The sequence below is a fragment of the Stegastes partitus genome, unplaced genomic scaffold, assembly GCF_000690725.1.
Source record: "Stegastes partitus isolate 25-593 unplaced genomic scaffold, Stegastes_partitus-1.0.2 Scaffold437, whole genome shotgun sequence".
NCBI classification, from domain to species: Eukaryota; Metazoa; Chordata; class Actinopteri; family Pomacentridae; genus Stegastes; species Stegastes partitus.
The window spans coordinates 335,939-349,744 of NW_007578168.1; positions in this window are offsets into that span (position 1 = coordinate 335,939).

Consider the following 13,806-nt stretch of genomic DNA (forward strand, 5'->3'; position numbering starts at 1 on the left):
GTGTGGCCCTGTGATAGACTGGTGACCTGTCCAGGGTGTCCCCTGCCTTCACCCTAAGTCAGCTGGGATAGTTCCAGCCCCCCCATGACCCTCATGAGGATTAAACGGTGTATAGATAAGGGATGGATGGATGGATGGATGTATCAAAATGTGTGATGAAGACACAGTCCATTTCTGAACCTTGAAAGGACACAGTCCATTTCTGAACCTTGAAAGCAGGATCATGTAGAATGTGCCTTAAGCATGAAGAGAAGGTAAAGGAGTTCATATTCTACCTGCAACGAGTGATGCTTCTGCAAACAAAATGACAGATGTACTTTGATCTCCAATAAAAGACTGTCATAAAGCAAATAAATTACACTTATAATCACTAAAAAGCAGTGACTTGCCCTGTACCTCATGTGATAGACTAAACTTGCAGAACATAAATGGAAAAAATATGAAATATTGTGAGTTATTAAAGGGAAGTCAGTCCAGCAAAGTTCAGAAAAACACAGATACACAGCTGGTCAGGGAACTGACACTTGCAAAAAGCAGGTCGGAAAGAAAACAGTGGGAAGAGTTACACACTTGAACTATTGCCGACCAACAACAATATTCCACAGAGTATGAAATAAAAATGATTTATCTTTTTTATTAGGTACTAATTTCACTCCATTAATGTTCTTTTGTTTACTACCAGACATCGAGCTTTCATTCTGCTCACATATGCACTAGATGTCAGACAGTTAAACTGTATAAATCATGTTAAAAACAAGTGATTACCTGAATGAAAAGTCAGTCCTGCCCGCTCTCTAAAACTAGATGGACATTGAAAAGCCCTGAGTCAAAGTTCAAGAGACTCACAGGTAACTGTAAGAGTAAGAACATGTTGTCTCTAAATCAGCAGCAATGATTAGGACGGTGCTGCAGTAAACAGAATATAATTAGATATATACAGATTAAAGTATTAAGATCCCTAAGTCAGAAGAAAAGCTTTATTCCAAGTGCAGAACGGCAGATTATCAGAAGAAGAATCAGGACAGATTGGGTTGTACATTTTTTCTGCAAGTCAAGAGAAATCTGGCTAAATTTCACAAATTCTCCTAAAGCACTTATAAGGGCAAATCTGTGAAGTCGGTTGTTGTAGAACACCTTAGTCTGTAATATTTGTTAAGACTGACTGTTTGTGATTAGCACTTCAAATTAATGTTTAATTGCAGTTTAGAATTGTTGGAAACAGGCTTGTCTTTCATAATACCATCCAACAATGTGTGACAGATGTCATCTGAAGGATGCTCAGGTTTTGGAGATGTACAAGAGTAAAGAAAAAAGCTCATTAAAATACAGCTATGTGTGAATCAAAAGGCATTCTAAAGCAGTCTGTTTTGCACACACACACACATAGACCTTGTATTTACTGGGATATAACATCCTGCCTCTTACTTTTGCAATGTTGTCACGGACTCATCAGATGATGTATGACAAGTCTTGGAAATCTTTAGCTGAAATGATCTGGGCCAAATAAATTAATAATTCATGTTTGATGGAGTCTTTTTAATATTTCAGGCATAATTAATAGGCAGGGGCATTGCTTTCCCTCAGCAGAGGAAATCACAGTCAACGTCAACAGCAGATAAATGAGACAGAGCGTCCTGCCCCAGCCCCCTGCCTCTCTCTCTCTCACACACACACACACACACACACACACACCAAAGATCTCTCACACTTGGATATGGATGAGACAGGAGGCCGAGGGCGTAGCCTGGCTTACTATTAGTCAACGAGCGAGAAATGAGCATACACAGTCACACACACACAAGTTTGTGAGTGATGTGCAGCAGTACGAATGTGGAATAAAAAGAGATGGGAGGAGGAGTGTATATCTAAGTCCCCATTAAGTTTCAATCCAACTCTCAGCTCATCGAAAATTAATTCAGAAACAGCAGAGAATGACTCTTACTCCCAATACACAACAGCACTGGATCTTCTCGGGCCGACATGCACACACGCAGCGCTCCGGGGCAAGGCATTAAATAAAGTACAACACACATGCAGTCCCTCGAGTGTATCACTGTGTGTGGTGGCTGGATATTATCAGTGCATAGTGATGAAAAATGTTCCCAGAGAACATGCCGCTTGCTCTAAATAAACCATAATCAGTTTCAGAAACACAAGTCATTTCAGCTAATCCATCCTGCAGCAGGCAGGTGCTTAACCGTTAGTGATGGAGGTGAGCAACACTTGGTGAGTCTGAACCAAGGGTACACAACCCTCTCTCTCTCTGGACCATGTGCTGATTAGTTTGTTCTCCCAGCTCCTACATCACCACTATCACCAGAAACAAACAAGGAGTCACCAGAAACACAACAGCAGGCAGCGGTTGCAATCTCCAGTTAGTTGGTTCACTTATACAAAATAGCATCTATGAATAAATTATTTGGATGAATACAATTTTGAAAACTAGTCTTTACTAAGTGATTCACTTACTAGTTACTGAGGGTGTTGTGACAGCTTTGTACAGGATTTCTTTGGCAGAGTTGCCATCAAGAAGTAAATGGCTAATTTTATCCAGGTTTAGGCACATTTTGTCTAAAGAACAGGCATCTAAAATCCCTGTTATTTTACCTACACATTTTAACAAGGTGTAAGAGTTTAGAGCTCATATTTGCATTAATCAATTACATTTCTTTACTGTAAACTGAGAGAATATTAGCCTAAATGTATCAAAATGTGGGCTGCAAGGTGGAGCAATGGTTAGAACCGTTGCCTCACAGCTAGAAGGTCGCCGGTTTGCATCCCAGTGAGGACACTGGGACCTTAAACATGTTGAGGTTAATTGGTGATTCTAAATTATCTGTAGGTGTGAATGTGAGTGTGCTTGGTTGTCTGTCTCTCTGTGTAGCCCTGTGATAGACTGGTGACCTGTCCAGGGTGTCCCGTGCCTTTTTTAAAACACCAAATTTGAAGGGACAGCTTGATTGCGGTAACAGCTAGCTAAATGCGAAAGGAGCTAACCTTGTGTGGGCAATTCGACTCGCTAGCTCAGTGACAGTTAATACCTACATGAGAATTTCAACAAAAATAAAGACAAGCACAGTGAAAACAATGTCCCAGTCATATATCTTCGGCTATATTTATCTTTTCATTGGAAGCTAAATTAAGCATGTTAAGGTAAGTCAACGGAAGCTCTGTCTCTCGCACTTGTGCTCGCATGTGCAAGACACAGGAACATGGAACATGACTGTTCTGTTCCACTGTGTTGTATTTGTTCACCTAATTGTTCAGCTGTTGTTATACATACACTCAGACTATGAACATTAATTTCCCTATACTCTACATAGAACATGCTACTAAAAGCTAAACAGAATGATGTCCAAAGATTTGTTAATCTAACAAGTCTAAAAGTATTTCTGAGTGCAGGTAGAAATTCACATTGTGGAGAAAAGTTTTGCATAAAGTGCTACAAGTTCTTGCAGCAAATGTAAACCTTTTAAAATGAATACCCCACAATACTTGTGTAGACTTAATAAAGGTTCATTGTTTTTGCCATATTGCATGTTAAACAAGTGCTAATGTCTTTTTTCTTAGCTTTTGCACAGTTTGGTGTTCCAGCTGCAACGGAAGGAGTGAAGGTGATTGACAGAGTGAGGACCTGAGTTGGATGCTAATGTTTTGAAGATATCGTAAATGATATCTGAACTGGGGTACGAACCATCGAATATGACACAAGTGTGTTAAAATGTTTTTATTTTTCTTTTAATCTGTTTTTTGTTTTAAGTAATTCTAATATGAAGCTTACATTGTTCATTCAATGAGTGAAGGTTCCATGTGAAGCTATGAATGATGATCTACCTTCCACGTGTCTAATCTACAGAAACATCTTCCATGCCAGCATCTCCTCAGCAATCCCAGCTATCATCTTTTAAATAAACTGGCTCACAGGATACAATTGGTATTCCAGATAGCTCTTGCAGAAAATGTCAAAGGCTGCATGCAGGTGCTAAGCAAATAAGAGTGAACAGAAAACATCTGTGCATTCTTGTGACACTTTGAATCTGTCTTGTAATTGCCAGAGCTACATAACTGTATATTTCATGGGTTGAGTATGATTAAGTCATAATTTTATCTACTTTCAAGAGTAATGTAGTTTTGTGTTGCAGTTGTTATATTTGTATCTTGATGAATGGTTTTGCATTATGTTTTCAAGTTGGTCGAATCCATTCTTACCAATAAACCTGGTGGGGCGCGTACAATAAATGAAACAATCAAACCAAGTCTTTGGTGAATGAAACCACCAGGACAGAGAATGACATGACAGAGAGGAAGGGGAAATTATCTTATTGTTAATTTTTCCTCTTCTTGATTTTCAAAAACATTTTATGTTAAATCCAGAGAAGCTGACCGAAAAGTCTTTTCTTTCTCAGTCTTACAGTACATTCCCACCACAACAGGTGAAAGAAATGTATGCCAGAGGAATTGTGACCTTATTTCCATATCTCAGTGAGAGGAATTGTGACCTTATTCCCATATCTCAGTGAGTTGCACACAGTAATGGTTTTGGCAAAACTAAATATATAATGAACCACTCGAAATCCTGCTATTATCATCCATACTTGAACATGTGGTGATAGTCTGCTCCTTAATTATAGAAGTGTATGTTGTTGTTATCTTTCAGCCTCCAAGGAGCAGCATTATGATGGTGGGAGTGGTACATGGCCTGGAGGACTAAAACTATTCAGAGATGCACCACCAACGACAGGCGATCATAATTTGAAAGTAACTGAAATATTACAGTAAAATGTTATTGTAGTTATTTCCCCAGTTGTATATGTTTTTCAGATAACAATCAACAAAGTCAGCTGTCCTTACAATTAAATAAAATCCAAGTTGTTGTTCATGGCTTCCAGCATTGTTGATACTAAGGTATATTCTTTTATTGTTTAGCGTCAGGAGAGGGACCATCTGGTGAGACGAAGTCTGGAGGACCAATTGTCATACAAGATTCCCAGTTTGTTCCAAAGATGCTCCATAAGCCTACAACACCAACGTCGGGTGATTTTTACCCACGATATTGTGATCATGTGATTTTGATTGTGTAGCTGTTGTCTTGAGTTTCGTGGATCCTTGGATAATGTGTTTCCCTGCTCCCCTCCCTGTTTCTTTCAACAGGCACGTATTTGGGTGATTTTCACCCGACATTAGTGATTGAGGGTAAAATATCAATTTTACTTTTCAAGGGTAACAACGTTCAGGACTGCCCTAATTATTGCCCCATATCATGCACAGCTATCATCCTATTACAGGCTTAGTGACTTTGGTATGCCAACAAGTGAATAAAACATAGCTAAGGTTCGTTTAAGTTGGCAATCATTAGACACATACAGATTTCTCCTTTACTACTACGTTATCTAGCTAACTACAAGTGAATTTGTAGCAGTCATAGAGAAAAAAAGACATGTCCAGAAAACCAGTCCTGACTCCCCAGGGAACAGCTACAGTTCAGAAAACAACAGCAGCAGAGGTGTGTGCAATGCTGGGAATTTTTAGTGGTTGCCAGAAGGACAACCATCTGTCTACTGAAGTAATGTGGAACCCTGGTACGGGTGCACCTGGGTACCGTGCTCCTAAGTCTCAGGGTTAGGTTTAGGGTTTTTGTTCCTCCTCGTTTGTCTGTGGTTTGATGACCCTGACACACAGCAGGAAAGACACGCCATGGACAAATTTGCTCCCATTAGAAAAATATGGGACATATTCATTGACATCTGTAAAAAGTTGTATGTGCCCAGGGAAAAGAGGAAGGTGTGGAAGTCGATAAACAGGGAGACGAGAGTTGAGCTTGAGTCTCTGTTCCTTTATTGGACTCCACGGACAGCAAAAAATCACCCACAGTGCAAAGCCTTTTATAGCACATCCGCTTTCCCACGACCCGGAAAACCTTACCCCTGTACCCTTCAAAATAACAGTGTCCTTTGTGTGTGAGACCCACATAATTCGTGTACACCACAAGGTGTCCATTTAGCATGAACATCCCCAGAAAACCTACCAAATATGGAATCAAGCTTGTCCTTGCCAATGGTGTTCACAGCAAGTACCTGCTGGCAGGGACACCATACCTGGAGAAGCAGGTAACACACCAAGGAGCTGTACAAGCAATATCACCAGACAAGCAGACATGTGACCACTGATAAATGGTTCACCTCTGTGCCACCAGTGACTGACCTGCTGGAGAACTCTGTCATGACCTTTGTGGGGATGGTGGAAGCAAACAAAAGGGTGATCTTAAATGTCATGAAACATAAAGAAAAATGCACACCAGGTTCCAGTGCCTTTCTTCACACCAAACAACTAACTTTGGTGTCCTTCCTCCCTGACACAGCTTCAAAAAAGAAGGTGCTCCTGTCATCCATGCACACTAAACATAGGACCCACTCGCAAGCCTGAAGTGATCAAATTTTACAACCAAACAAAGGGAAGTAGTGATACTTTCGACCAGATGTGTGCGCACTACAGCTGTGGAAGACAAACCAAGAGGTGGCCACAGTGTGTGTGTTCTATGCCGTAATGAATGTTGGTGTGATGAACTTGTGGATCATAGACAAGGAGAATGCCATAAAGAGAGGTGACAACCAAATGAAGAGGAGGATGTATATGCAGGCTTTAGCACTGGCACTCATCAAGCCATGAGGTCAGAGGCTCTCCACTTCAAATCTGTCACGTCTGCTCAGAATCCTCATCTGTAGCGTGTGCGACATCCCTACCCTTGCAGACGAGGAAGGACCAGTGGCAGCAGAAAGCAGAGGTCGACTCAGTGAGGTGTGCTGACAGAAAGACACGATACAGGTGTCATGTCTGCCGTCGACCGGTGTGTCCTTGCCACAACCGGCTCACCTGTGTCTAATCACCACTGTCCATAAAGTCTGGCTCATCCCTTCACCCTCCACCAGATTGTGGACTCTGTTACCACAGTCAGGCTGTCAGGCTAGATTTGTATTGTAACTGTTGCCTTGTTACAAATCTAATTCTGCTTTGCTCTGCCTTCAGCATCCAGCTGGTTTCCGACCCGTCTCCTGCCTGTCTGTCCACCCAGCCACTGCCACCCAACCCCAGTCCGTCGGCTCCACTCGACATCTGATCCTGCCCACAGTTGCCCCGGCGAGCCCAAGCCTTCATGTGCTTCGGCTCATCTTGCCTCACCCCGATTCCCCAGAACCTGCCTGCCCCCATAGTTAATTCCCCGTCTAGTGAGTAGTGGTGAGTTGCAGGTCGGGGCGTCTACCTTTACTGCTTTTACATCTGACTCCAATTTCCAGTCAGGGCTGGAAGAAACCAGAAAAGATATCAGCATCTCAAGCAGAGAAGCATGTTGTGGTTTTTGAGAAAGTTTTTTTTCAATATTTCTGACCACAATGATTAAATAAAGCTGCAAGCAGCATTGAACGGGCCTTCGCATGCTGACACATATCAACCAATTCCAATAAGGTCCTTACACTTCTGACCCCAATTAATATTACAACCTTGTGTGTCTGTATTTGTGTGTATTTCAAGCATCCAAGAGCATCTGAGTGCCATCACTGCTGCCACCCAGCTATAGCTCCTGATTGTTGGAGTAAAGAAAAATGCAATCCACCAGCTCTTCATTATTCTTGGCAACAATGCCATTCCATGCAAGTCATCCTCTTCTCTTGATGCCTTTGACAAACTGTGTAAGGCACATTTTGTGTTTGGCACATCATACAACACCATGCTCCACAACATGCACAAGCCCATCCTGACCACTGTGTACAACATAGATGTTGGCAAAGTCAAGGCCAGTCTTTGTGTTGCTGAAGTAAGAGCAAGGTTGCTCCATTAGTGGTTGAAGGTTCTCCTGCCTCATGAGGGGTTTTATGTGTCAGACTGAGTTAAATGGCTACAAAATGCATGTTAATCATTTGTGATTAGTTCACGGTTACTTCCCTGGAAAAAAAAAAAAAACCTTTGCCTTACATGTGGTCAGACTGGATGCAGCTGTGTTTTTGGTACTTTTTCTGGTTTTTAGGAAACACCAAACATAATGGGTTGAAACCAATGTTAATTTACAGTCTAATGTGGCAGCAGAACCAATTGGCCTCACAGGAGAGGCAGTAGAAACTAATGTAGAAGAGACGGCCGCAACATCTGAAATGTCAAATAGGAGCACTCTGGATATGTGTGCATCTGCTAATGCACAACTCAAGGCAGCTGGATTAAGCCAGTCTGCTGTTTGTTTCTTGTATGGAGGAAGTGAAGCTGAAGCTAAACTAAACAAACACTTTACAGAGAAATAGAGAATGGTTGGACCTGTTGAAAAGGTTCTTGGAACAAGATTTGACAGCAGAAGACACAAACTTACAGGCACTTTGATCAGGTCCTTTGTAACTGACAAGTTTGCAAATGTTCCTGTTTTGGAAACATTGAAAACTATTTTTCAAAACTCCAAACTTGTTCACATATTGAAGTCCAGGCACATGTCCAAGGAAGGAGTGCATACAGACTTAAGTAATGCTACCTATTTGAAAGAAAATTCCATTTTTTCCACAGAGAAAGATGCCATGCCTTGCTCCTCATTGGTTAATACTCATTTTTTTGTGCTCTTTTGCAAGCACAGGGCATCAAGCGTTATGGTTTTAATTTGATACTAGAGCCACTGGTCAATGATCTGAAAGTACTTGAGACAAACGGACTTAAAATTCCCACATCCAAAGACCACCCTAACCCTAACCCTTTCCGCAGACGCATTTACTGTTCGTGGAATCGCAGACGGTGCAGGTTTTGGTCTTCTAACGCGATTTCTACCTGAAATGCATCAGTTTAACTCCAAGTACAGCTGAGTTGTTACATCTCAGATCACCAGGGTTCATCTGTTCAACCGTCATAAACAACGGATATTTATATTGATGTCAGTGAAAGTTTAGCTTCACATGTCAATTACTTGCAAAGATATTCTTTAAATATCTGCCCGTCGACCCACTTTCAGTCGGTTTTTTCTCACATTGAAATTGAGGCTGTTGGAACAACAATATCTCAGGAACTCTTCAAAATAAAAGCCTTAAAGCCTTAAGCCCCTACATGATAACCCAGCTTTACCAAGCCCATGCACCAACCTAGCCATTCCAGGACCCAGCACTGAGCCAGCTACTGCAGGCCCAAGCACCAACCAAGTCATTCCAGGCTCTAGCAAACCAGCCACACATTAACTCCAGAGGATATTAGGTTTTACCCAAAAGCTGGTCCAAGAAAAAAAAGTTAACCAGTAGAGCAAGAAGAGAAAAACTGCTATCCTCTCCAACACCTGTGAAGGAGGCATTTGAAGCTGAAAAGCAGGTACAAGGAAAAAGTCTATTCAAAAAGAAATGCAAGGCAATCAAATCCAAAATACCAAAGAAGCAAAGCACAGGGAAGAAAAAGAAGGCAGGTACATAAAGAAAAACTTCAGATGACTGCTCATCAGAAGATGAGTCCTTGTGCCTAGTCTGTGTAGAGCCATTTGGAAACTGCCGTTCACAGCCAAGTTCCAAAAAACTTGGAAAAAATTACGAAGACATTGGCTAAAAAGTATCAAAGTTGTATGGACATGTACTGCAAGTCCTTTGACTGGGATATATCTGCTTTAGGGCCAGGAAAAATGGTGACTCTGTAAATTGAAAGAGTGCCCAGAGGTTGCTTTAAAACTTGGAGTTGCATTGTCTACCAGTGTGTTTTCTGCTAAGCGGATAAAACATCAGGGTACTGAGTACCGTTGTGACTTCATCATCTGTACAGAGGTAGCAAATGAGATGCCTGTGTTTTGTAAGATAAAGACTATTGCTGTGAAAGATGACCTTGTGTTGCTCTGTGGAAAACTGATGGACACCATGGTTTTTGATCACCATTACCAATCATTTAGGGTCTGGTTGTATTCAGACAGAATTGTGAAGGTTTTGAACATAAATGAGCTGTGTTACTTCAAATTAAGTATGACACAACAGATCCTTCCTGTGTGTTGTCCCATATTGCAGAGGTAAGGTCTGTTTAAGTGCTTATATTTACCATGAAATGTTTCAATATTTTGGGCCTGACAAACTATATATAAAGCTGTTAAAAGCAGTTTTTTATTGTTACTAATGATTTTTGTTGTTTACTTGAAAACAAATGTTAAGTGATAATTTGACACTGCTAACGAGTAAATTAAATGTAAACTTAACACCACTGAGATCTATTTTTAGAAGTAGTGTTATGTTTCAGTGGCCCTATGCAGTGTTAATGGATTTAAAGATTTGTTCCATTAGATCTGTTTTTTCACTGCAGAAAAGAAAACTAATAACACCCTAATTTGACCCTCCAGCGTTAACTTTAAATAACACAATAGTGTCAATGAACACAGGGACTTTACTCAATGAGAGTTGATTTGTCACAATAAAAGAGTAAAAGATCAACACTAATGAGAACAACATTAACACCCCCCAGAGTTGTTTTACTTGGAGCGTTAAACTGAAAAATAAAAAACTACGTAGTGTTGAAGAGTGTTATTTTATTTACTCTATTTAGAGCTAATTTATCACTAATTTCAAATGGGACCAAATTGACTCGGGAATAGTTTTAAATGTAACTTTTTTAGTGTTACTTTAACACTGCAAAATTGACTGTACTCTAGTGAGGGTTAAGTGGTGTTTAGATAATGAATGGATGGATAGTTGCTTCAGCTAGTTCTAGTGGTAAATACTTTAGATTCAGATTGTGGTTTTCTGTTGGGGTGGAAATAGTCAATTACACTTTTGTCAGACATTCATTTATTATAGCAGATATTTTAGGTGCACTAAATCCCATAAGGGAAGTAAAATATTAGATCTAGTATTCTTTAACCTTTACACTGTCAAATTATCCTGCCTTGATTGTTCTGATACAAGGTATTCTTTGGGATTGATATAGTTCTTATTAATTAATAAATTAATAAAGTGGAACGTTAACAATGAAGAGCTTTGTGGCTGGCATCTATACAGTTTAGGAACCTAAATGTGACCAACAAAACAGTCGAGGCAACTGGACTAACTCTGTTAGTCAACCCAGCTATTCATAGAGTTCTAGTTTCATTTTCTGTTTGTGCCACTAACCTGTACTCTCTTATGATCACTCCTACCTGCTCTGCCTGCCTGTTCTGCATTAACATCCGTACCTGCTGGTAACCTGGATCATCATATGCACGCCATTCCACCTTGGTTCTGGTTAAAAGTGTACATAGGGATACAGGGACCCCCCAGCAAAGGTTCCACACAACTGAGAGGTGTAACTTTGTGTAACAATAACAATAAACATAATAACAATAAAATAAAAATATATAGTGTTTATGACATATTACTAATACAATAGTACATATATATTTAACCCACAACCACTGCTGCACCACTGACCCTGTTACACATACATCTCTTTTAACAAGTAACGTTCACTATCCATACTTAGCACGGGTGGATACTGTTAATTACTTTACTCACCATGAGTCCGTACTACCAAGTACGCAAGTCCGTATATGTCCAGGAGAGAGCAAAGCTGAGCTACAGTTTGGGGTGTCTCTCTAATTCATCGTATAGAGCATTTAGCCACATTAGTTTTGGTTTTGGCACTAGCGCATGTAATCATTATAAAGTGATTTGTTTATTACTCAGTCAGCACAGGAACCAGCACAGTCGCCAGCGACATTTGGACAGGGGCACTGGTCCCCGTAGGCCCCTGTGTAGAACCGCCACTGTTGGCGACTGCTCTGGTTTTCAGCATTCTGCCTGTTCTGCATCCTGTCCTGGACTCTAATGTCCAATTCATCCACCTCTGAAGGCTTACTTCCACTGCAGCCACCTGCCTAAACTCTGAGGTTTTGCCTTTGCTGCCATCGTGTCCATGCCACCAGGCTGTTGACCCAGATTTCTGACACTATTTCTGTCTTGCTTTAGTTTACTTCCTGTCTTTCCTGCACCTGTGGTTGTTTCCATCACCTTTAAATTACCTTTGCCTTCACTATTAGTATTTAGTCTTGTGTTTCTCCCTTTGTCTTGGTTAATTCATCTGCACCAGGCCCTCCTATACCAGTGTTCTTTCTCTGTGGTGTGCCCTTTGTTTTTTGCTGCTTTAGTTTTGATTTGGATATCTTTTAAACTTTACCAGGTTTAATGTTTTGGATTTACTTTTTGGGCTTTTTTTTTTTTTTTTAACATTCAGTTTTATCGAATTGTTGTTATACAATAACATGACACGTAAATACAACAAGCATGCAATAACCAACATATAACACTTACCCAAATCTACCCCAGCAACACTACAACTGTCCAGAAATGTCAACATAATGAATATAGCTAAAAGTACACAGAAACAAAAGCACACAGCACAGTACAAACACAGAGCAGATGACAAAAAACTAACTAGAAACACACTCTGAGAGCGCAGACCTCCACCAAGCAGCTCATTTACACCCATACTGGGATTTCCACCCAATGTTGAAGTTCTGCATTCATTTTATCAACACTATTAGATTCATGGATAATCAAAACATACCTTTAGCATCTGAATTAACATTGATATCATTAATAACAAGCTGACGGAGCAATGAACTCTCAAACACTTTGTACACTTACGTTATTTCTGCAGCTACGTACTGACGTTTAACCTGTTAGCTGACATTATGCTAGGTTAGATGTTATTGCTAACATAAACAGACAGGGAGCAACTTAAGCTAGGTTAGCAACTTTAGCAATGTAGCATAAATGAAAAGAATGACTGACACAACGAAGCACGCGTCACTTGTCATGACACATGGCAAAGAGAATTAAAGTGAAACAGGAGACATGCTGAGTCATCGTTAATGTCACAACGTGGTTATGAACTTATCTGTCAGTAGCTCCGCTCAGCCCACTCCTGTGATGCTACCTGACTGTAGCTGGCTCCTGTACTACTGAGAAGACAGCGGTGAGGACTGAAGGACTGAATGGAGTCAGAGCTCCATCTAGTGGACAAACGGCGTAATGACATCATTCTGTGTGACTGTGACACTTAACAGCATTTACTGTTTTATGAGAAAATAACCAGATGGTAAACCAGAACATCACCAAAATCTTGTTCATTGTGCCATTATCAACATTTCCTGAAAATTTAACTTTTCGAGTTATCTTGCTAACAAACAGAAAAACAGAAAAATGCTGCCTAAAACATAACCTCCATGGCGGCGGTAATAAACCACACACATGCAAACAAAAGAAGAGGCCCTGTTGTTTCACCCTTCTTCTGCTCTACATGTAGTTACTGGTACTCCAGTTTGTTATCCCAGTAACTGTATTAAAGTCACAGATAAATGGAATCCATATTTTATTGACTTAGCCTTCCTCCCCTTTGAGTGAATTTAATCTTTTTGAGTTTTAGATGGAACATGACATCTTTAAGCCATACAGCATAAGAACGAGGGTTGGAATCTCACCAACTAAGAAGGATGAGCCAACAGGCAACTAAGGGCTACAACATCAGAGATATCATCTGACCAAGAAGCATTTTCTAGTTTCACACTAAAAATGGTTATCAGGGGGTCTGGCTTCATCGATATGCAGTCGGCTTCACTTAGGGGTTTAAAAACTAATTCTAAAAGGTGTGTAGACAGGGACACGACCAAAACATATGAGCTACTGTGGCTCGGGCTGATATACATGTATCAAAGGTTGGATCCACGTTTGGATAGATTTTGGCTAATTTAGCTCTAGTAAAGTGAATCTGGTGTGCAATTTTAAACTGTAAGAGCCCATCTTTGGTACAAGGAGATGAGGCATGAGTTGGTTTAAGAATAAGTTGTTG